Source organism: Mirounga angustirostris, unplaced genomic scaffold (genome assembly GCF_029215605.1).
Source record: "Mirounga angustirostris isolate CCGP_5_RB_7025 unplaced genomic scaffold, mMirAng1.0.hap1 SCAF_8, whole genome shotgun sequence".
Taxonomy (NCBI): Eukaryota; Metazoa; Chordata; class Mammalia; order Carnivora; family Phocidae; genus Mirounga; species Mirounga angustirostris.
Window position 1 is genome coordinate 114341683 of NW_026991716.1, and position 25200 is coordinate 114366882.

At 36.9% G+C, this 25200-nt stretch overlaps 1 protein-coding gene across 1 annotated transcript in view; it reads right to left on the reverse strand.

Moving 5' to 3' along the window:
* Positions 1-25200, reverse strand: part of MOXD1 (monooxygenase DBH like 1) — an 84446-nt gene that overhangs the window by 31902 nt on the left and 27344 nt on the right. The window lies entirely within an intron of this gene.

Genomic DNA, 25200 nt, shown 5'->3' on the forward strand with positions numbered 1-25200 from the left:
ACCCCAAGTGGACTAAGACCATGGGGTGAGGTTAACACTCAAAGTACAATACAGTAACACCCTTTTTTGGTCTTTTCCCATCCTTAGCCTTACTCTCCCACCTCGTGTTCTCTCCTGGCACTTCCTTACTCAGTCACAAGCACATAAATCCTTGTTTCAAGAGACTGCATCTGAGAGCCCAATGCAGCATAACGGTAGAGCATTTTTTGGACCCCATTGTTGGGGGTTTGAATCTAATGTTGGGGGTTTAAATCTTGCCCCATTATTTCCTTATTTATTTATATTGAAGTATATTTGACATCTAACACTGTGTAAATTTCAGGTGTACAACATATGGATTTGACACTTTTATATATTGTAATATGATTGTCATTATTATGAACATGCTAGAAGACCAGGTCTTTTCTACCAGGGTCCTGAATTTTTTAGCCACACCATTTGGCTAAGAATGATTCCCACTTCCCTTGAGGGGCCTAAACCCATCGATGTGATCCCATCCTTGAAATGAACTTAAGTTGGTCAAATCACAGGGACTTTTACATAGTGGCTGACAGAAGAGCTATCCATCAGAAGCATGAAAGAGAAAGTGCTACTTCAGGAGTTTGGGCTGCTATTTTTCTACCATAAGCGGAAAGAGCCTAAGGATGAGGACCACACAACGTTAAGGACAAACCTCAAAATGAAGCTTAGCTCTTGAAACATAACTCTCTGGACTAAGGGATTTGCTTAAAATAAACCCAAGCAACATTCAGTTGAAATAAAAATGAGTTCAATGCTGGACTCATTTAGGACAATTGTTATTATCAAGGACAATTGTTTTCTTCAGCCACTTTTTGTCTTTCCCCTCTTTAGACCAGGAACACTGAGATGACTACCCAGATCTGGATGAAGTCAGAAGCTCTGTTAATTCAGACTTCTGAAAAACACAAAAAGAAGTTCCCCAAGTAATTAGTAGTTGAGTTATATAATGTGTTTGAAAACCACATTTTTTTCATGAGAACAGTGAATATTTAGAACATGCTGAAGCAGTATGACTCATCCTAATTTATCTTCCTCATCGTCAAAATGTTTTTCAAGTTACTGTGTAGGCACAGCATCCACTCTGGTCCACACTTCCATACACCCCACCTGGATTACACCAGGAGCCACCTACTTGTCTTCTTGGATGCTTAGGAGGCTGCTTTCTGGACAATGCTCCCTCTCCCAACTAATCTTCCCAGGTCACTTTTCATCTTGTTAATCTAACTGATAATTGGCAATGGCTCCACACCACCTATCCTGTAGCTGATGAAGTCCACACTTCTATTTCTGACATTCAGGATCTTATGTGGTTTGCTGCACATGAACTACACGGTCCTATATGCATGAATGCCCAACCACAGGAATCCCTTCCTACACAACACCATGTCCTTCTTCCCTCCATGGTTTCGTTCAGGGTTTATTCCATCCAATATGTCCTCCTAGCCGCTCTTGGAAGTCCAGGTTTTGGAGCACCTGGATGGCTCAGTTGGTTAAGCATCTGCCTTCGGCTCAGGCCATGATCCCAGGGTCCTGGGCCTGAACCCCACATCAGGCTCCCTGCTCAGCAGGGAGTCTGCTTTTCCCTCTCCCCGTCCCCCTTGTGCTGGTGTTCTCTCTCTCTAATAAACAAATAAAATTTAAAAAAAAAGAAATTCCAGGTTTTTTTCCCCCCTGGATGCCTTTTCTGATTATTTTGGCACACATTTGCCTTATTTCTCTAAGCTTCTTTCAGGAGGCAGAGCTATGTGGTAGCATAAGCCAAAGACTTGGTTTGGAATTCAACATCTGGCACTTAATAGCTGTGTGACCTGAGACAAATTGCTTAACTTTACTGAAACTCAGTTTTCTTATTTACAAAATGAAAATACAAATCAACTTTTTTTTAGTTCACTGTAAAAAGTAAAGGAGAAAATGTGTCTAGCATATCATAATTTGTATCAAGCAATTGAAAACTATACTCAGTTCTGTACAACTGAGCACATATATTTTTTTTTAATTGGATGAAATTATTGCATACATAAGAGTTTTTCTCTTTCGTTGGAGTAGCAATTCACTGTTCTGCCACTTGTTGACAATTCATTATGCGGAAGAGACTTCTTCAAGGCCTTTATTATTTGTTGTAGTTATTTGTTGTAATTAAAATATAACATCAAAATAAATCTTGCTAGCTATTTTTTAGTATGCTATTGCTTACATCTTTATAGGTAGGAGCTGTTTTTAAATGACAAATGGAATTGGTTTTCAGGTTAATCTGCATTTCAAACCCTGGCAATTCATGGAATTGAAAATTCATATAAAATAGATATGATTTTCTGTTTCACACTGCAGAATATGGTTCAGAGAACTTTCCCCCACAGTTTTATTAGTCAACACATGCCTTTCAGTGCAGCAACATGTATATCAAAGGTGGGAGTATATATGGATTTCTGTCAGTCTGATTTAGAGCAGAGAGACACACATGGATCAAGACGTTTTATGGAGCATAAGAATGCAGGAAGGGGGAACTTCTCATAGGAACAGAGTTCGACATCCCAGGACAACAAGGGAGACAGACTTATGCAATAAAATACATAGACACTACAACTTTATTTTATGTGACCCATCTCTTATCCTGGAGAAGTGTATTAAAGGTTAATAGAGGAAAGAATCAGAAGCAGCACTCAACTGAGCAAGGATAAGTAAACATTAAATTACCAAAACAATGACGAAAATCATTGCAAGTAAAGGGCTAGATCCTTTAATGTAGTGAGAAGGCAGCCAGGACTACTGAGTCAAGAGACGAGAGGTCAGAGTAAAACCTACCTTGCTGGCACCTTGATCTTAGACTTCTCAGCCTCCAGAACTATGAGTCACAAACTTCTGTGGTTTAAGGCATCTAGTCTATGGAATTCTGTTACGGCCACCCAAGCAGACTAATACGGAGAGTTCTTAAATGGCATAAAGCTGAAAATAATTTAATGTTGTTCTTTATTCAATTATATTAAATTTAGACAATGGACTACCACACAGTCATAAAATAATAAGATAGTTCTATACATACTGTAGTGGAACATTTCCAGGACATACAATTAAATGTAAAAAGCAAGTGTCAAAATACATAAGGTAATCCCATTGAGGTCTACAAATAAAAGCAAGAAAAACTACGTGTGTGTGTGTGTGTGTATAAAGAGAGAGGGATGAAAATATACACAGAAGTAGACATAAAGGGATATGATTGCATACATATAGAAAATTTCAGAAAAATACAAGAAAATATGAATTTGGTTTATAGGAAGTAGAATGTGAATGGTAGAAGTTAGAACTTTTTGCTTTTCACTTCATGTCCTTCTGCATTTGAATTTTTACAGTGAACAAATATTAATTTTATAACATGTGTTTTATTTATTTATTTTTTAAAGATTTTATTTATTTGTCAGAGAGAGAGAGAAAGCACGAGCAGGGGGAGTGGCAGGCAGAGGGAGAAGCAGGCTTCCTGCTGAGCAAGTAGCCCGATGCAGGGCTCGATCCCAGGACCCTGGGATCATGACCTGAGCTGAAGGCAGACGCTTAACCAACTGAGCCACCCACGTGTCCCAATATAACATATGTTTTAAATTCTGGTTTGGTCACTTCCTAGCTGAATGTCCCTGAGAAGTCAATTAATATCTGAGTCTCTATCTCCTACCCCACAAGGTGATCGTGACAATTACATGAGACCTTGGGAAACCCCTCAGAGGGCATGGTATATACAAAGCATTCATCAAATGTTAGTTTTCTATTTCCCATGCATAATCTATCTATGATATTACATATGTATGATATATATGCCATGCTATTATACTTAATTATATAATCCAAAGTCTCTAAAAACCCTCAAAATTGTTTATTTCCCTACACAAGGCAAAATAATCTATTTCCTCTCATAATGTTTTAAATTAAAATTTGTTATTTAGAGATGACATGTTGATCCTCTGAAAACCCAATTATATCTTCTGAGTTTTTAGGCTCTTAGAAAAACTAATAGTCTTCTATCCCAAACCTGTTGTCCAGACTTCACAGCCCAGTGGCAGATGTCGTGTATGTGGCTCACCCCTGAGCAGGCACAGCTCCTGCTGGGAGGGTCCCAGCAAAGGCACTGAGACCTTCCTTGGTTCTGCATCAAACGTTTTCTGTCTCTCTGGGTTGTTTTTCCTTTTTGGTCTCCTTTGAAGTAACAGTTGCTAGTCTGCTTTTTGTTGTTGTTGTTATTGTTGTTGTTGTGCATGTTTTTTTTCTTTTACAGTTTAAAGGCCTAATAATTCCATCCATGAAAGGACAGAATTCAATTACTAACAGATGATCCTCATGATAAAATGCCACAACCCCAAATTAGAAGAAAGAAAAACAACTCAGTTTTTCATTTACTCCAATACAACTTACATATAAAAAAAAGCAATTTAATGGTGCATATTTTAAAACTAACTTTTAAAAACTTGTCTTCACATCCTGAAAGGTCTAGTACTTGTGTTTATATATAATTTATCATAATAATTTTGGCAGTTTTAAATAAAGTATATTATTTTTGCATTTATTTATCTTAATTTAAGGATTATATTTCCTGAAGAAATTTAATAAATGAGTCATCTTTTTTTTCTTCTAAGAGTAGGGAAATAATCATTGAAAGACATTTTTTATTCCTTCAGGCACAGTTTAAAGATTAGATCTAACTGGAGGCAAAACAAATTAATAACACTGCCTCATGCAGAGTTCTGTGTTGGCTTTTATCCAGAGGTCTAGAATCCATTGCTCTTTAAATTTAAGTTAAACTCAAATGTAAAGTATATTCTGTTTTATCTTATAATGAAAGGAGAGACTGATGTTAAGTGTTTTTCTCTAAGATATAAAATACTGTTGGTTTAGAACTGATAATAAGTGCAGGTCTTCAAATCATGTTATTGAATCTTGGCCCTCTCTATGAAGCGTCTACAAGTATAGCACAGCAGAACTGTTCAGTTCGGCCCTTAAATTAGATACACAATCCACGGTGCCACACATTCCAAGTTCACTCGTCTGCGGGATAAGATGGATTTTCTGAGCATTGTTGACAGCTCACCATCATTGACCTGAGTCTAGAGTCAAGTCATTAATCCAACACTCACTCACTAGGCACCACTCTCAGGAATTGTGGCCAGGGCTGGAAACCCAAGGATGAGCATGGCACAGCGGGGAGGGGGCCTACGTTCTCCGGTCAGGCGAAAAGACGAGTCCCATGGGAAACACGCAGGTTCTATGGCATCAATAATGGCTACCACTTGTGCCTAGTTACCTGTACCAGACACATGACACATAGTGTCACATTTCATTTCATTTCATTTCATCTTCATGCAATCTGGAGGTAGGCGCTACTGTCTTTGTTTGACAGACAAGGAAACTGAGGTACAGTTAACTGAACAGACTGACACAGCTGCTGTGTAGCAGGGGTGGGCTGCACCCAGGGCTGGCCATTCAGTCCCATTCTCCAGGTGACTGTGTTTGCTCCTTTCTGACCTGAACAGGCTGCGGTGGGGGTGTGAAACGGGAGGCAGGGTTAGAAAAGGAATTGAAATTGGCTCAAAATAATTTTGTACTTTCATGTTACGGTATGTTTCAAAAAGCCATTTGATTATTTATTTGTTTGTTTTCTTAAGATTTATTTATCTATTTTAGAGAGAGAGAGAGCATGAGCAGTGGGGGTGTGGGAGAGGGAGAGAAAGAAAATCCTCAAGCAGACTCCCCGCCGAGCACGGAGCCCAAGGATGGGGGCTCGATCCCAGGACCCTGAGATCATGACCTGAGCCGAAATAAGAGTCGGGCGCTTAACTGACTGAACTACCCAGGTGCCCCAAAGAGCCATTTGATCTTTTAAATCAAGTTTTGCCCTCTGGTTATGAAAAGGATGATTAAAAAAAAAATGAAAAAGGCTACCTATGCTTGACCTCACACAGTGTTATTAACCATCACTACAATTACGAAAGAGAGTCTTTTGTACTTCAAGAAACTTATGCAAAGAAATGAATACCAGTGGATGGCTTTTATAATTCCGGCTCCTCTCTTGTTTTCTATGTGTTTAAACATGAGACCTCCATAAAAAGAAGTGCTCATTTTTAGGGCAATTCCATGAAAAGAAGACAACAAACCGAAGCATGCTCAGGCTAGGACTTGAGTTAAACACTGGTCTTCTGTGGGTAAATCTCCACTCTAGGTGGATAACCCCTACTCCAGGAAGGCTCTGCTTAGCTTAGTAAACAGGTTCACACTGAATTCACCTTTTCAAAGCTCTTAAGTCTCCTGCTACCTTCCAGCTATTTAAATAAATAAGTCTCCTCGAGATGTAAGTTTCTGGAAAGCAAAGCCACTCTTTTATTCATCTTTGAGGTTATTTGTTTGTTTGCTTACTGTAGAAAGTTTATACAGAGAGAAAATAATATAACATTATTTGTATAAAAACCATCCAGAATTCGTTAACATCTTGTCCTTTCTACTTCGCTAGTCATCTTTGCCCCACTTGATCCAGCACATATCTCTGTTCCCATTAGATACTCATGGTGACCTGAATTGCCAAACTGACCATCAAGGTGCATGCCAAGTACAAACTCAGGTTGTTAGTCTTAACAGGTCTGATGCGCCTTTTTTCCTAAATATGCTAGCCAACTCCTTTAAATAAAACCTAAAATAACTTTTGCAATTAATGCTTCTTATCAGAGTTTAAATATTCTCAGGTCTGTAGTTACAGAAATCACATTAAAATGGATCTATTTATGAAGGAAACATAAAAAGCATGGGTGATTTATTCCACATTTTTCTCAATCAGATAAAAGCCACACTCCATTTAAATGTCATAATTTACAACCAGCATAGATATTCAAAGAGAATTTTGCAAGTTTCAGAAATGTGGCCAACCTCTTTTCTTGGCAGTTGAAAGAAGAAACCTAAAAAGGACCCGATAAATTGAGTTATAATAATAGTTCCAAAAGAGAACTCATAATCTTCTCTCCCCCATGAACCATCACTTCTTTCAGATTTGTTTAAAAATCCTAACCCCTAACATCAAGCGAGTTGGGAGGGTTTCAATTTCTACCTCCACAGCCACCCTCGTGAGCATTCTCTCCTTATTTCCAAGGCCACTTTCCCAATTGAGGCTGCTTTTCCTTCTCACATACTTTGTCCTAACATATCCAGACTAAATTCTTGGCTCTAACCCTCTGTATTCTAAAATCTCTATGACAAATCATACCATTTGTCCAATCGAAACCCAATAGTCCCTCTTGGCCTCAAGAGAAGCTCCCTTCTTGGCTTGCAATTCATGCTCTCTGTGGTCGTATCATGAGATCTCCAAACATTACCAGGAATACCTGTTCTCTGTGGCTTTGGTCATGGCATTCCAGCCTTCTCATCCTGAATCTGGCAAAACTGAATTGTATTCATCAGAACTTGAGCTTCTAGTAGGAGAACTAAATGTTCAGAACACCTCTCAGTTGGAAGACATCTGGATTCCCAAAACTTAAAACAAATGTGTCTTGAAATGTATTGATAAGCTCAGTAAGAAATTAAGGAGGATTTCCCAAAGGTAAAAGAAAAAGAATATAAAGTCGAAATCAGAGTGATAAAAACAGAAACTAAGGCTCCTGTGGGAACATATGTCATACTATGATCCTAGAGTCTCAAGGAACAATGGTCACAGGATAGGATAATCAAATGATGCGGGACTGAACTTGACATATACCTCTCCCCCCGCACCCTTCATTTAAACATAGAATCTAAACCCTCTAAGCTCATACTAATCCAGTAAAATGGTGAACTAGAAAAAATCTAACTACTAACAAAGGCAGCCAATGAAAAAACTTGTCTGTCTCTGCTACAGTTCTGGATGATTATGGACCAAATGTTTTTGCATGCCCCCCTCCTCAAATTTATATGTTGAACCTTAATTTCTAATGAGATGGTACTTGAAGATGGGGTCTTTGGGAGGTAATTAGGGTTGGTTGAGGTCACGAGGGTGAGGTGCTCATGATGGGTTTAATGCCCTCATAAAAGACACCAGAGAGCTTGCTGTCCTCCCCCTCCTTACCCCATGCTTACACAAGGAAGAGGTCATATGGGTCCACAGTGAAATGGTAGCTGTCTACATGCCCAGAGAAGAGGCCTCAGAATGAAACCTACCTGCCAGTACCTTGATCTTGGCCTCCACAACTGTGAGAAATAAATTTCTGTTGTTTACCTGTCTATGGTATTTTGTTATGGTAGCCTGAGCTGACTAAGACTTGGGTAGAAGAAAATAACAATATTCTCCCCTGGAGATGTGTAAACAGAGGTCCACCCTCATAGGACAGTAGGATTCAAATTTATAGTCCTGTATGGTTGGGGAAATTCCAAACCAAGAAAATAAAGGATCCCTCATGGGTTGCCATCCCCTGGCACTGACAAAAGCAAATACAAATATAATAATTCCTGGAGGGAGCATTCCCTCATCCAGTACCTTGTGATTTCCATGGATTACATTAACTTGGCAAAACTTAACAAACACTTGGGGAAACAAACTATCCACAACATATTTAGATTCCCAAGGACTTGAGTCATTGGAATTATTAAGCATAAAATAGAAAATAACTATGTATATTTCATTTTTTAAAATGTTATTTAGTATATTTAAATGTTTTAAAAAATAAAAGATGGGCTTGGAAAGATGAGGAAGAAAAAGATTGAATCAGTGTATTTGAAAAAAGAACAAAATAGAATTTCTAGAAATAAACAAATAATTGAAATTTAAAACTCTATGGATGAGTTAAATAACATATTAAAAAACAAAAAAGAAACAATTTAAGGAAGAATTACTGAATGCAAAAATATAATTCTGACCTCAAACTTCTCCAAGACCACATTTCTTTCACTTTTATTAAGGCATAATTTGACATACACTAAGCTGCATACATTTAAAGTATAAAATTTATTAAGTTTTGACCTATGGACATACTCATAAAACCATCACCACAATTGAGATAATGCATATACTATTATCCCCAAAAGTTTCCGCATACTCCTTGGCAATCCCTCATTGTCTTCCCTCGTTGCTTCATTCTCATCCCTGGACAGTGCTCAACAGCTTCATGTCATTATAGATGACTTGCATTTTTTGGAATTTTATGAAAATTAAAATCATATTATATCTACTCATTTTTTTCTGGCTTCTTTCACTCAGCATAATTATTTTCAGATTAATCTATGTTGGTTTTATGTACCAATAGTTCATTCTTTTTAATTGTGGAGTAGTGTTCCATTGTATTTATGTACCACAATTTGTTTATCCATTCACTTATTAATACACATTTAGATTGTTTCTATTTCTTGGCTATTATAAAGAAAGCTGCTATGAACACTCTTTTGCGAGTCTTTGTATGGCCATATGTTTCATTACTCTTAGCTACTTAGCTAATAATAGCAGAATAGCCAGAATCTATGATAATGTATGTTTAATGATTTAAGAAACTGCCAAATGATTTTTCAAAGTGGTTGTACCACTTTCTATGCCCATCTGCAGTATATTAGAGCTCCAGTTACTCCCCATCTTTCCAGCTCTTCAATTTTCATATGATGATTCATGTAGGTAGTATCCCAGTGTGGTTTTAATTTGCAGTTTCTTAAGAAGGAATGATGTTGAGCATTGTCTCTAGGCAGTGGGCATCAGGCAGAGAAGGAGAGTGATCTCTGGTCACTCAAGGTCAGTCCTATGATTTCCTCAGATGACTGTACAGAGAGAGTTTCTAAGCTATTGCACAGAAAAGTGAAACTCAGGCAGAACCCAGCGTTCTCCTTGAGTTGAGGACATCAAATTGGAATTCCAAGGAGGCCAAGTAGATTACAGTTGACAGAATATAACATGGGAGAGGAAAGATATGCACAGAGAGATAACTCGGGACATCTACATAAAGTCCACCTCAAGTACGTTACTGAGCACTGATCCTCTTATATAGGTAAAAATCACCCTAAAAAATCCTACCCAAGACCAGGTGAAAATTATTCTAAAAGATTAGATGAAACAATGACAGAAATATCACAGTGCAGAGAATAGAGCCTTTCCCCAGGAGAGTGGAAAATCTTGTCATTCACACAGCATTAGGTACAGTACTCAGAAGGGTTTGCCTTGCAGTGGGTAAAATGAGTATCTAACAAAGCTTAAAAATAAGACCCAAAAGTCCTGATTTCAAGTAACTTAACTACATCCCAGAACAAAGCTCAAAAATATTTCTAGAAACACAGACATATCCAGCATCAATAAAGTAAATTAAAAATGTCTGGCATCCAATCAAATGTTACTAGTCATACAAAGAACCAGAAAAATAAAACCCATAATGACAAAACTCAAACCAAACTAACCAGAACTCATGCAAATAATAGAAATAGTAGACAGGGACATTAAAAGAGGTATTTTAACTGTATTTCATACGTTCCAGAAGATAGATCAAAGACTGAATATGTTAAGTAGAGACATGCTAGAGAAGATATTTTTTAAATACTCAAATCTGACTTTCAGAGATTAAAACTACAATGACTGAGGTGAAAAATACAGTGTACAGTATTAAGAGCAGAGTAGATAATAAAAAAGCAAAGATTGGCAAATTTGAAGATAGAGTAATAAAACTATCCAAAATAAAAACAGACTAAGAAAATGAATTTTAAGTGAGTTGTGGGACAACTAGAAACAGCCTGATATACTGACAATTGGAGTCACGGTATGAGGGGAGTGACAGAAAAGCCTATAACTAACAGCTTACGTAATGATGGAAGACTGAATACTTTCACCCTAAGAGAAGGAACAAACAAGGAATCCACTCTCGCCATTTCTATTCATCATTACAGTGGAAGTTTTATATAGTGCAATACAGATGAAAATTTTATTTATTTATTTATTATTTTAAAAGATTTTATTTACTTGAGAGAAAGAGAGTGAGAGAGAGAGAGCACAAGGTGGGGAGTGGAGGCAGATGAAGAAACAGACTCTCCCACTGAGTGGGGAGCCCAACGCAGGGCTTGAGCCCAGGACTCCAGAATCATGACCTGAGCCGAAGGCAGATGCTTAATTGACTGAACCCCCCAGGCGCCCCCAGATTAAATTTTTACAAAGAAAGAAGAAAAGGCATCAGATCAGAAAGGAAGAAGTAAAACTGTCTTTATTCTGAAACGGCATGATGATCCATGTAGAAAATCCAACGGATTTCTAACAATTCAGCTAGAACTAGTAGGTGAGTTTAGCATGTTTAAGGGACACAAGTTCCACATATAAAAATCATTTGTACACATTGGTAACAAACAGAAAATGAAATTTGGAGGTAAATGCCATCTAAAGTAGCATCAAAAATATTAGATACTTAGGAATAAATTTGACAAAATTGGTAAGACCTCTGCACTAAAAACTAAAAACACTGCTTACAGAAATCAAATAAGAAAATATTCGTGACCTAGAGTTAGGCAAAAATTTCTTAGTTACAACACCAAAAGCATAATCATAAAAAAAAAAAATAGACTAGCCTTTACCAAAATTAAGAACTTCTATTATTCAGAAACACTGTTAAGTGAGAAAAGACAAACCATAGATTAAGAGAAAATATTTGCAAATCAAATATGTGGTAAATAAATTGTATCCAGGATATTAAAGCATATTCAAGTCTTAATAATAAGAAAATAAACATCAAATTTTAAAAATGGACAAAGATTTGAAGAGGGAGCTCACCAAAGAAAATATACGAATGGCAAATTAGCACATGGAAAAGGTATTCAACATCCTTGGTTATTAGGGAAATGCAAATTTAAACCACAATGAGATACAACTATTAGAACAGCTAAAATTGTAAGAGTGACTCTTCCAAGTGGTGCTGAGGATGTGGAGCACCTGAAACATTCATACCTTATTGCTGGCAATGTAAAATAGTGCAACACTTTGGGAAACAGTTTGACAGCTCTTAAAAATATTAAACATATTGCATACCATATGACCCAGTCCTTCCACTCTTAGGTACACATCCAAGAGAAAAGAAAACATATGTTCATGCAAAGAGTTGTATACAAACGTTCATAACAGCTTTATTTGTCATAGTCCCCAAATGAAAACAACACAAATATCCATCTAGTGAATATGGATAAACCAAGTGTGCTATATCCATACAAAGGAATGCTATCCAGCAATAAAAAGAATGAACTATTATGAAAAACTGTCTTGTAGCTAGGTTAGAACTGTTTTGGGGGGCAAGAGTAATGGTGTGCCAATCCCAAGGCCAGGCCTCAAACGGCCTTGGAGTTTCTATTTTCTCACTTGGAATCTTGCCACAACCATCTGAACAAGCTCAATCTAGACTTCTGGAGAATATGATATATTCTATTAAGGACACCCGCTTCCCATCTGAGGCCTCCTAGACCAGCCTACAAATAGCTGACTCCCCACCATAGGAGAAAGTCCAGCCACCATTAATGTACTGCCTACATAACCCAAGCTGCTTACAGACTAAACAGAAGAGCTCCCTGTTTCATCTATAAACTACAATAAGTGTGTATTTACTTAAGGCCTTTGAATTTTGGGGTAGTTTGGTGCACAGAACTAGTTAACTGATACAAAATGAATAAAAAATTCTGTTACATTCAGATAATGAAACTCTATAAAAAGATGAAAATGAACCCATTATTTTCTACACACAAAAGCATGGCTCACTCACACATTGTATTGAGCAAAAGAAGCCAGACACGAAAGAGTCTAAAGCTCATAAAGTTCAAAACAGGTAAAAATGGTCGAAGTCAGAATAGTGGTTATGTCCAGAGAGAGGGAATACCTGGAAGGGGTCTTGGGGCCACTTTTGGTGGACCAGTAGTGTTCCATTTCTTGATCCTAATTCTGATTCCATGAGTTAGTTCACCTTATGAAAATCCAATGAGCTGTATACTAGTGTTTGTGAATTTTTATGTATGTAATTCAATAAAAGGATTTTTTAAAATGAATTGCTTGAACAGCAAATTCACTGAAGAGGAAATTTAAATAAAAAGAGCATCAGTCTCACTGGTAGTCTGAGAAAAACAAATTGAAACAATCATAAATATCAGTTTTCACCTATCAGTAGCCAATAAATTTAAAAGACTGCAATACTCAGTCTTGAGAGGGAATGAGGAAATATGCACACATTGCCAGTGTGTGAATTTTAGAAAGTAATCTGACAAATATATTAAAAATTGGAATGCCTGTAACCTTAACTCAATGCATTTAGGAATCTATCCTACAGAAATGAAACCACTAAGGATATACATAAAAGAATATTTAGTTAAACATTGTTTACAGCAGCAAAAAAATTAAGTCACCTTGAATGTGAATCAAATGTAAATGGCTGCAAAAGTTATGGTTTATACATATGAGGGGATTTCACTATGCAAATATTAAAATAAATGTGTTTATTATATTTTAACCTGCAATGATATGGGTGGTAACTTGGAAAAGCAAATTTCAAAGCAATATGTACAGTGATCCTCCTTTCATTTAAAAAAAGAAGGGTGATTAATTCAAGAAAATCCTATATAATTTTGTGTTTTCTTGCACATAAAGGTATAGAAGGACACAAATAAATGGTTACCTACAAACTGGAATTTGGAGAAAGGAGGACATCACCACTATTATATACTTCAGTGTTTTTCTTGCTCTAACAAGTATATATTACATTAAAAATGAAATAAATACACATTATATAATACTTTTTGTTTAATTCCCAGCCTTTAAATAATAATAAAAAAGAACAAGTCATTTAATTAAATGCAGTTTTCAAATTTTATGTCAAGTCAGTACAGGTAGACATAGACTTCATACAAAATTTATTTAAAAAGGAGAAAAAATCTAAGCATTCTCTCTCTCTTTTTAAAAAGATTTTATTTATTTATTTGACAGAGAGAGAGCGTGGGCACAAGCGGTGGGCAGGGGAAGAGGGAGAGGGAGAAGCAGAGTCCTCACTGAGCAGGGAGCCCCATGCTGGGCTCGATCCCAGGACCATGTGATCATAACTTCAGCTGAAGGCAGACGCTTAACCGACTGAGCCACCCAGGTGCCCCCTAAGTGTTCTCTTAAAAAACAGTGTACAGTACAAACTCCCTAAACTTTCAAACAATGAGGGATAAAAATTTAACATTGGTGATGTCTTTTCAGAATCATGAAAGGAGCACCTCATATCACATAGGAATTTCATGATTATTAATTCAAGCTGAAGAACAAATAGATCATTTCATAAAATATCTTTTAGCAACTTGGAGTAAATATACTTTGAAATACTGTGACTGAACCAACAATCTGTTGGAAAATTTTATTTGCTATACGAGTGGAAAATATTACTCACTACTGACATTTCCTGTTTATCATTTCAAAAAAAAAACTTAGTTCTCTAACCTTGCAAATTTAATTCAGTTGTAAATCTTACAACCTCTTGCAATAAGAGCTTGCCTTACATAACCAATAAAATGTATCTGGCAGGTTCATTCTTAAAAGAACTAGGATTTATCTTGAAAGTGAATATAGAAATAAAAAGCAAAGATAGTAGAAATAGAGAAAGCCATGTTATAAAAAGCTAATGTACCATATGAAATCCAGTTGGATATAAACAAATGTATTTCAAGGTTTTCCCTTTTTAATGCCTCAAAAATGAAATCAAAATGAGTTTCACAACTTCTCTAAATTACTGGATAATTACATCTTTTCCAAAGCTTTCAATAATTACAATACTGATGACCTAAATCTGAATCTTGGGAGTCTGCTTTTCCAAAGCTCTAAAAATTATTTCATTATAGATTATTAAAAGATGACTGCAGAAAAGGATGCAAATCTTGGGTATATTTTTTTACTCTGAAATTGTTTTATATTTCGTATGTTGGAAAAGAAATGTAGCAATTTGGGATTTATGCCCTAAATTTGAATTCCAGTTTCAATTAATTAACTGGATGAGAAAGGCAGAGTTTTCTCGATAGACTTTTCATTTTCTCCAATGACGAAATAAAATGTTGCCCAAAGCAAACAGAATGTGTAGAGAGTCAGAGTAAACAAAAAGTGACAGTAGAAGGATAGTATTTCTCATCCACCATGCTTCAGGTGCTTTATAAACATCTTCGGATAATTTTCCCAGCAATCTTGTGAACAGGTAGGATCTCCATTTCACCAGTGAAGAAACTAAGATTCAGAGTTCTATTTAAATTACCCAAGATCGGGGTGCCTGGGTGGCTCAGTTGTTAAGCATGTGCCTTCGGCTCAGGTCATGATCCCAGGGTCCTGGGATCGAGCCCCGCATCGGGCTCCCTGCTCGGCAGGAAGCCTGCTTCTCCCTCTCCCACTCCCCCTGCTTGTGTTCCTGCTCTTGCTCTCTCTCTGTCAAATAAATAAATAAAATCTTTTAAAAAAATAAATAAATAAAAAATAAATTACCCAAGATCATATAAGTGGTAAATGAGCCAGGATTTGAAACCAGCTCTAAGTGACCAGGAAGACAGGGACCTCCAAATTTAGAATCATAAAAATTAAATGCATTGTGCAAATTCCCACCGCTAGACTAAGTGAATGATGTCTTTTTTTTTTTTTTACAATTTTATTTATTTATTTGACAGAGAGAGTGAGAGAGCACATGCAGGGGGGAGAGAGCACAGGAAGAGGGAGAAGCAGACACCCCACTGAGCAGGGAGCCCCATGCAGTGCTCGATCCCAGGACCCTGGTATCACGACCTGACCTGAAAGCAGACGCTTAACCGACTGAGCCACCCAGGCACCCCTAAATGACGTCTTATAATACTACTCTGTGACATTAGGCAGGACATCTATTTTTTCTGAGCCTCAGTTTCCCAATCTGCAAAGTGGCATAAGTAAGAAGTAAAGCACAGTGTCTCTTACATAATGGGTAATCAACAAATAATTTGTTTTCTAAAATTCTATATATTTTTATAGATATATTTATTTTAGAGAGAGAGCACGTGCATGTGTGGGAGGGGCAGAGGCAGAGGGAAAGAGAATCTCAAGCAGACTCCCAGGATTCAGATTTAGGTCATCAGTATTGTAATTATTAAAATTTTCCACTTTCTAAAATCATCTTTATAAATAAAATGGGGTATTTTTCCCATAATAGCTATTTTTTTAAGATTTTATTTACTTCTTTGACAGAGAGCACAAGCAGGGGAAGTGACAGGCAAAGGGAGAAGGAGAAGCAGGCTCCCCACTGAGCATGGAGCCTGATGTGGGGTTCAATCTCATGACCCTGAGATCACGACCTGAGCTGAAATGATGGGTTGGCCACTTAACTAACTGAGCCACCCAGGAGCCCCTAAAATTCAGTATTTTTAAAGCATTTTCAGAGTAATTTTGAGAAGGTAGGAACTGCTCTTTCCATTTTACATATGGGTTTATAGTGTTACCAAGATCATAAAAGGTAAGAGAAAAGCCGTGGGGCATATCCAATAATAGGCCATACTACTGATGATGATGAAACACTGGTGTTCAGTTTCCATCCAGAAGGAGTAATTTTGCCTTGAAGTCATGAAGTTAAAATAGCTATTATGGGGCACCTGGGTGGCTCAGTCAGTTAAGCATCTGCCTTTGGCTCAGGTCATGATCCCAGGGTCCTGGGATCAAGCCCCACATGGGGCTCCCTGCTCAGTGGGGAGCCTGCTTCTCCCTCTCCCTTTGCCTGCCACTCCCCCTGCTTGTGCTCTCTGTCAAATAAGTAAATAAAATCTTTAAAAAAAAATAGCTATTATGGCAAAAATACCCAATTTTATTTATAAAGATGATTTTAGAAAGTGAAAAAGTTTAATAATGATAATACTGATGACCTAAATCTGAATCCTGGTTTCAGTTACCTAACTGAGGAAAGGCAGCTTTTTTCCACTAGACTTCATTTTCTGCAAAATAAAATAAAATGTTTTCCAACGATAAGGGATAAAATTTAATGGTTGTGATCTCTTTTCAGGGCATATCATATCACATATGAATTTCATGTGACTATTAATTCAAGCTGAAGAAGAAATAAATTATTCCGTAAAATGTCTTTCGGGGTGCTCTTAAGGCAATATTTTTTCAAATCTTGGGCCGTCAGTAAATTCTCTCCAGAGATCTTTATTAGGCTCATGGTCCAATAAAATGAAAAACTAAATGATACAAACTTCTATGAAGAAACTCACACACATTAGATACCTTTCAACTACTAAGAACACGTAACTGACATTGACAAGGGGACGGACTTCCAACAAACTCAACAGTCAAATCACTCTCCAGTGACTACAGCTCTAAGGAAGAACCCCCTCATTTCCACAAGAATTGAAAGGCCATCACTCTCTTCTGAAGAACTGCCTGCAGCTTTTCTTTAAAGAACTAAATAGTTACATGCATACCATGCAGTTAAGAGGTAGCCTTGGTTTCTATTTTGGAGACTATGACGCAACTTGCCAGAGTTTTAACATTAAGTAAAACTGGTAAGTTCAATGTCTGGGGATAAGGCTACACAATGGTATCATTCAAGATAAAAACCAGTGACCCCATTTAGGTACTAAAGGCCACAGACTGCAGTCCCTTTCAGCATTTCACACTAGGGGCTTTGGTGCGATTAAGGCATTCTTTGATCAGAAAATGCAGTTACCCTGACAACAAGTAACTGCAGAGTTTCTGCATTCTAATCTGACATAACCATACAACGGATTTAAACTCTAGCCAGCAGCTGCGAGTTGGCTCTAGCACGTGCAGATAGATGTTGGTTGAAGCATCAAGTGTTCTTTGCCACATGTGGGACCAGATGGAGCTTCCGCACAGACAATTGTGTAATACTTGGGAACTCTAACACGGAAGCAAGCCTTACTTTTTCGTCAATGACTACTGCTTTCTGCAAACCTAGAATTCATGTTTTGAGGCTAAACTAGCAAAAGTGCTCATACACATTTATTTTAAAAATACGCCATCTTCCTGGGGGTGAGGAAGGGGGAGGGAAATATACAAACAGGAAACTTATCAACAATGGGCAAGTTACTTAACTTCTCTGGGCTCTGGTTTCCTCCTCTGTAAAATGAGAATAATAATACTACCTACTTCCTAGGTTTTTTCTGACAATTGGTGATCCATGAAATGTACAGTGCTCTCAATAAGTGTTTTCTCATCATCTGATTTTATTTTGGTGCTTAAGCACGTGAACAGAGAGGTTGTGTCCTAGTCATTCTCACCACACTTCCCTACCTCCCTAAGATCCATTTAGTTGTATTTTCCCCAAATTATTCTTTCCATACAGTAGGAGATGGTGCCCAGACCTTCACTCCTTTCTTTCACCTATACCATATACTTTGACAGCAGCGTTCGCTTGCCAGTTTTAGGGTTTCTCTGTTATTCAGGGGTCCATCCCTTCTCCCCATCTGGACTGGCGGGGGGTCCTTGGGGTGAAAGACTACGTCTTTTATTGCCTTATATCTGCTAAAAGATATAGTCTTGAGTGCTGTCCAAAGCAGGCGCTCATTAGACACTCATTGATTCTTTGCCGTTGGGAGGGTATTACAAAGGGATGTATCCCGCTGGTTAAGATATATAGTGTATCAAGTGCACTGATTTCTGAAACATACCACCAAGGGCCTCTCCTATACTCTCAGGACTTCCTTAGGCCAAGCTAAAAGCCGAGAGGCTATGGGTAGTATTTACGTGATCACCAATTGTTAATTACTTGGTCTTGCCTTTACTTAATATTTAAAGTTCCACATACAACAATTCAGTGAGATTTCAGTGATAACAATATCTCTCTTTATTGGTAATGGAATGCATTTAGAGTCAGCAAGGTTGCCCTTCAGTATATAGTTTCTAAAGTGGGGCCATTACCTTATAAACGTTAATGTATAGAGTTAACTTTGATGTATATATTTCACTAGGTCATAAATCTTTTCCCTTCATAGAAGAAAGTATCCCTTATATCTGAATTAGTTCATGTTGAAATTTTATAATGAAAGTCAGCTGTGGTTCCAGGAAACAGCTGGTGTTTTTGCGTCTCTGCATCCACGAAGAAATATGCAATGCATCAAGGAATGGCCTATCTCAAAACCATAACTGCTTAAATCTTTTTCATGTGCAGACAACTAGCAGTGTATTTCGATAGTAGATGTGAGCTATGTGTTCAGCTTTTAGGATATTTGTTGAATAAAACAGTGTATTACTATAAAAATGGCTATTGATGCTACTTAACATGAAGAACATTTTACTAGATGCTATAAAATAGAACCTAAATACAGTCTTTCTCAGTCTCCTGGGAAGTTTTAATAAATATGAAACACTCCTAATCAAGGAGTTTGTATCAGGATCACTTGGGGAACTTTTCCAAATGATAGCAACAACCACCCACCGACATAAGGGCCTGGGCTCCATTTTTAAAGATTCTATTCAGATGATTCATCCTAGATTATGAATCAAGAAAAATATGACTCAATGAAGCAAGATTCAAACATAATGTTTTTGATATGTGAGAGTAATATTTTTCTTTATAAAATAAATATATTATTAAACTTTTATGTGTAGAAACACATTCATTTTAAACACACCAAAAGAGGCTTGATAATTCAAAGAACACAACTACACAGTCTTTCATAACTTGATTAGGATTATCTAAAACTGACCTCTGATTTACGAGTTTTATAAACTCAAATAGTAGATTTCTCATCTATTTAAAGTGAGATTCTACCACATATGCAATGTTTTCCTGCTCATTCCTAAAAGTCCCATTCATGAAAACTAGGGAAAAATTCATTGTTGCATCAAAAAGGAAAGAATGGATGATCCTGTTTTGATAAGTATGTAGTTTTTTACATTGAAAACAGACACCAAACTAAAATTGGCTAATATATGTTCCTCTGGGAACACACATAAAAATTCTCTTTATTTCTTTTATAACTTTTTAGGACAACCTTTTATTACAGTTTATTTTATAAATGTTATACATGTATCAAGTTTATAAATTTATTTTATAAGTTTCCAGTTTTGTTAATTCCAATATTTAACTAAAGTCCTAGAATTTTAAGGGCTAAAGATCGCTTAGAACAACCTCTCAGTTACACAGGTTGATAGTCTTTGAATTGTGTTATTAACATGAATTAATCTCTGGAGACACCCCTTAGCGCAGCAGCATTAACTTCCGCTGACCAATGGTGAGTGCGGGATTAGAACCCGTGCTCTCGCTCTGGCTCTTGGGCCACGCTGAGATGCTAGTACTTCTAGTTCTTTCTCCAATAACATAGCTCTTCTTGGTTTTAGGGAACTCTCCTCTGGGTGTTTTGCCATAAATTGAACTTCCAAATTTAAATGTTATTGTTTCTTCCCACAAGTCCCTTCTCATAGACCGTTACAGTGAAGGGGAATAAAATAGGTCATTACCCTTATTTTCACTTCACTCCCAAGAGGACTGTAACTCAGCTTAAACAGAAGGTTATGGTCTTGCTCCCAATGATCCTTATGCTACAAGATGTGTCCCATAAGATTAGTAGGCTACTCTCTTTTCAATGAAATTTTTTTCCAATTCCTTTCTCCCTAACATCATCTCAGAGATTTAACATTCTGTGCCTTTTTATAGCCATATGCATAAACTTTCACCTAATCATTTTGACTCTAGTCTTATTTAAATGACTTCCCAAATCACAAGTGATACTTTATATGTGTCATTTCCTGTTAATGAGTATTTCCAAACCTCAAGCGTGAAACAGCAGAGTTCTGTGTGCTCAAATGCCACACAACTATGTCTAAGTCAGCTCCCAGGACCTTTGAACTGGTATCTCTGGAAGGTTCTGATGGAATTTGCTCTTGTAGCCTTTGGTCTCTGCACTGATCCTGTAGGATTCAAAATTAGCCTTGGCTCTGAGAAACGGACTCAACGGACCTGTGACTGGATGTAAGCTGTTAAGACATCTCTCACCCAAATGATTTTTCATTGCAGCATATATCAGCTAGAAGGCTTGGGTTAGTAGAATTGTAGAGAGAAAGGTCCACTAATTTTGCTAGGGAGATCTGGGCTTGGTCTTGGCTCTGCACCACAGAATTTGTATAATAGTGTTAAGCAAGTTACTTACGCAGCTATGCCTCGGTGTGCTCATCTGGAAAGTGGTGCTAATTCAACTTACCTTGTGGGAGGCTGTGAAAAATCTAACCAGAAAATGGATTTAAAATACTAAAAAATAGATAAGTGTATTACCCACATACCTCCCTACATTTAAGTAAAAGTCACTCTTATCTACATATTACCATATTTCTTCTTACACCTATTTTGCCATCAATACCTAGAATCCAACATAAATATCTTAGCACAGATTTAGTGCTTTTGATAAAAGGGTTGTTCATTAACTTATTTACCGATTTTTAATAGTCAGTAGTTATCAATTAAATGTGCTAATGCTTTTCAGTTTTGTTGTCCAACCTTTTAGACTACTTTAGAAAAATGTACTAGATTGGGAGTAGAGTTAGGTGGTTGAAGAGCAACAAAGAAAAATAAATATCTTTTTCTGTCTGTTGAAAATGGTATTATTTAAGGTCACAGAATGGAAGGCTAATGGGTGACCTAAGAATGTGAAAGAAAATTTCCCAGCGGATAGTCACCAGCTGGCTTTTATCCTTACTTAGACAAGAACAGGAGGAAATTAGCTTAAATTTCATTTGGGTTAGAATAATGGAAGCTAAGCTATGAAATCTAATTCCCAGGGAATCTTTTCTTCAAAATAAAATAGAAACTGACTTCCTACCAAGGTTTCAGTGCAGCCCTGATAAGTATGAGAAAGTACTAGATGAAGTCTGAGTCGTCCATCTCTATAATCCCCATCGAGAGGAAAATGAGCAATTATGAGCCTTTTATGCAACAGGTGTTTTCACTTGTATTCATTTCATCTTCACTGGAAATTATTTTCCGTACTTTACAAGCAAAGATGTAAACTCTGAAAGTTAAGCTTGCTCAAGGTCATCAAGCTAATGAAAAGCAGAGTTAGAATACAACTCCAGAGTCTCTACTATGCACTGTACTAAACTGTAAGCTTTGCTCACACAATGGTACTCTTAATTTCTATCCTTATTTAAAACTGACATTATGTCCAAGATTTAGATTTATTTACTTATTTATTTACTTAGATTCATTTCATTTAGGTTATTTCCAAGATTTAGAGGTATCTGAAATCCAATGTAAATTGGAAATATAGCTAGTATTTATGAGCTATCCAATATATGCCAAAGATAAAAGAACTCCATGAATATTATTTCATTTGATAATTGTAGTTATCATTTGAGGCAAGTACTATTATCTCTACAGATGGGAATCTAGGTTTCAAAATACATGCTAGGAGAGCCCAGGCCCAAGGGACGAAAGAAAGGGGCCTTTAAACTTCAAGGGAAGCAGTAGGGTCCTAAGCATTCTTAACCCAGCAAGCCTAGGGATGGTGAGAAGCAAGAGTATCCACAATTTAGACCACAGGGCATCCAAACCCCAGCACATAGTTCTTTTAGGCTTAGCAAGTCATAGATATTTAGAAATAAAAAGAGCCATTTGAAATCATCGGGTCCAATCCCTTTATCGTACAGACAAGGAATTTGAGGACCAGGGAGAGGTTAAGTACTTTCTCTAAGGTCAGAAAGCTAATTAGTGACAGAGTTAGCAATAAATCACTTCCATGAAAAGACAGGCTTTCAAAGTGAATTCAATTACCTTGTATTCTCAAGTGGCTATTAAGAACACCCAAGTAGCTAGAGAATCTCCAATGTTTCTGTCAAGTAGATGTAACTCAAGAAGATCTAGAAAGGAACTCTGCAACACTGACTAATCTAAGACAGCAATCTTTAAAATGTGCTAATTTGAGTCAACTCATTATTGTTAGGAGCAGAGTTCTACCCACTTTTCTCTGTACAAAGTTATAATTTCAGCTACAGTAAATGGCCAAGTATTTTCATCTCTTCTAGTGGATGAGAGATATATAAAATTTCAGATACACTGAAATATACATATATATATAAAATTATTTTGGCATTTATAAACTTTGGATGACAAATTCCTAAAGAAGAGGATTCTTAGGATTTTACAGTATAATTTTTCTAGAAGATAAAGAATTTTCCATTTTGTCAATGGGTGACAAGATGCACAGGTGCCAGGGGTAATACACTGGTATTAAGAATTTAATAACCAAATATAGTGTTGCCAAGTATTTAAAAAGAATGGAAAGTATTTTCACAGAAGACATACTTTGAAAGTTAATTCCTTTCAACATACTAAATAGATATAGCTAAATATCCAAAGATTTGCCTTTAGGAGATACGGTTAAATTGGTAAAAAGACAAAGGGAAACATTGGTAAGCCAAAAAAGTTCAAGAAAGTTGGACGTAATTGGGTGAAAATACAACCATTCAGTCAATAGCAAAAACCTGCTAGTCTCCCACCTAATGAAGTGAAACTGAAGGTGAGCACATGAAAAAAGAATGAGAACTAGAGCATATTTGGAAATGCATCCTGAAGACAAACCAAAATGCTATTTCCATCAGGGAAGAAAAATCATCAATGAAAATATATTTTGAAATATCATTTCAGAGGAAAAAAGAAAGAAGATATACTGACAAAGAAGAGATCATTCTAATAGATGTCAAGTCATGTAGTTTGACACTGAAAATTCTTACAATTTACTAAATTTAACCTAGAAGTCTTACACATTTTCAGAAATAGAAATCCTCTATCACACTTGACATTTCCAAATATGTTAATGCTAAAGTTTCCCGTGTGATGGTGTCCTTTAATTTAGAAGAAGGAGGAGGAGAGGAAGAGGAAGGAGGAAGAGGAGGAGAGGAAGAAGAAGAAGGAGAAGGAGTAGGAGGGGGAGGAGGATGGGGAGGAGGAAAGGAGGAAGAGCAGGAAGAGGAGAAAGGGGAGGAGGAGAGGAGGAAGAAGAAGGAAGAGGAGGAAGAGAAATAAACATAATAGGGAAGCTGACCAGCAATGTTTATTTAACATGGTACATAAACCCAAATGTTCATGCCATGTGTCAAGGACAGGAAATCAATTTGTGAATGACTATTTCATGGCTATATAGTACTCTGGCTTCAAGAACATTTCATGGTCATTCAGTGTCAATTATTCTTAGATTTGCTTGTCCTAGGAAACATTCCCCAAAATTAAATCATTCAGATTTATGAATGGCACCTATGGAAAAGAACAGCAACATCTAATATCATGTCAAGAAAGATGTTTTGTTCAGTAGCAAGCATACAGCAGAGCATCTCCCTTCTGCATCTATTGATGAACAAAATGATGATAGTGTTTTGTTCATCTCAACTTTACATTTCTCTACAACAGAAAGTTTTCAAGGTGGCTTCCCTAAATGAAGGACAATCTGGGTTTTATTTGGAATTCTGACTGTTTAGAAAGGGTTGACTGGTTTGGGATCCCTCAGCAACCCAGAAACCAAACAAGATGATTGACAGATTAGCAATTGTGTATTGCTAGTGATCTATATAATTTTATTTAGTTACTTATTTAACAAACACTATATGCCAGGCATTGTTCTAAATACCTATGATAAATTCCTTTAATTCACTCACCTATTAGGTGAGACCTATTAATGCCTATTTTCCAGATGAGAAAACTGAGGCACAAGGAAGTAAATAATTTGCCAGAGGTCACACAAGAAGTAAAGGTAATCCTCTCTTAACACTCAGCAATGGTCAACCTTTTAGCATGACGCTCTTTCCTTTTCTGGGTCTCCTCACCAAACAGCAGTTGTTTCAGGGCATTGAAAATTCAGACAGGGCATTGAAAATTCAGACAGGGCATTGAAAAAAAAATTTAAAAAGGCCTGATAATAGTTGGGTTTGTTAAGAGTTTTCTATGTGTCAGCTACTGTGCTAAGTGGTAATAAAAATTTTTTAACTGCTACATAACTTCCAGTCCAAATAATCCCATAAGGAAGGTACCATTAGAATTTAAATGATAAAATGGAGCTGTTGGTGACAAATAACTTTCCCATGGATAAATGACTAATAATGGAATGAAAGCGTCCAGATTTTGCCCATCATAGCACAGAACCCACCTACGAGACCACGAGGCTTACTGCCACCCTATTAAAAAGGTGGGCCTTTAAGGCCAGATGGCTACAGGATGATGAGTCAGCCTGGCTGTTTTTCTTTTTTCTCCTCTTTAACATAATAGGCCATCAACA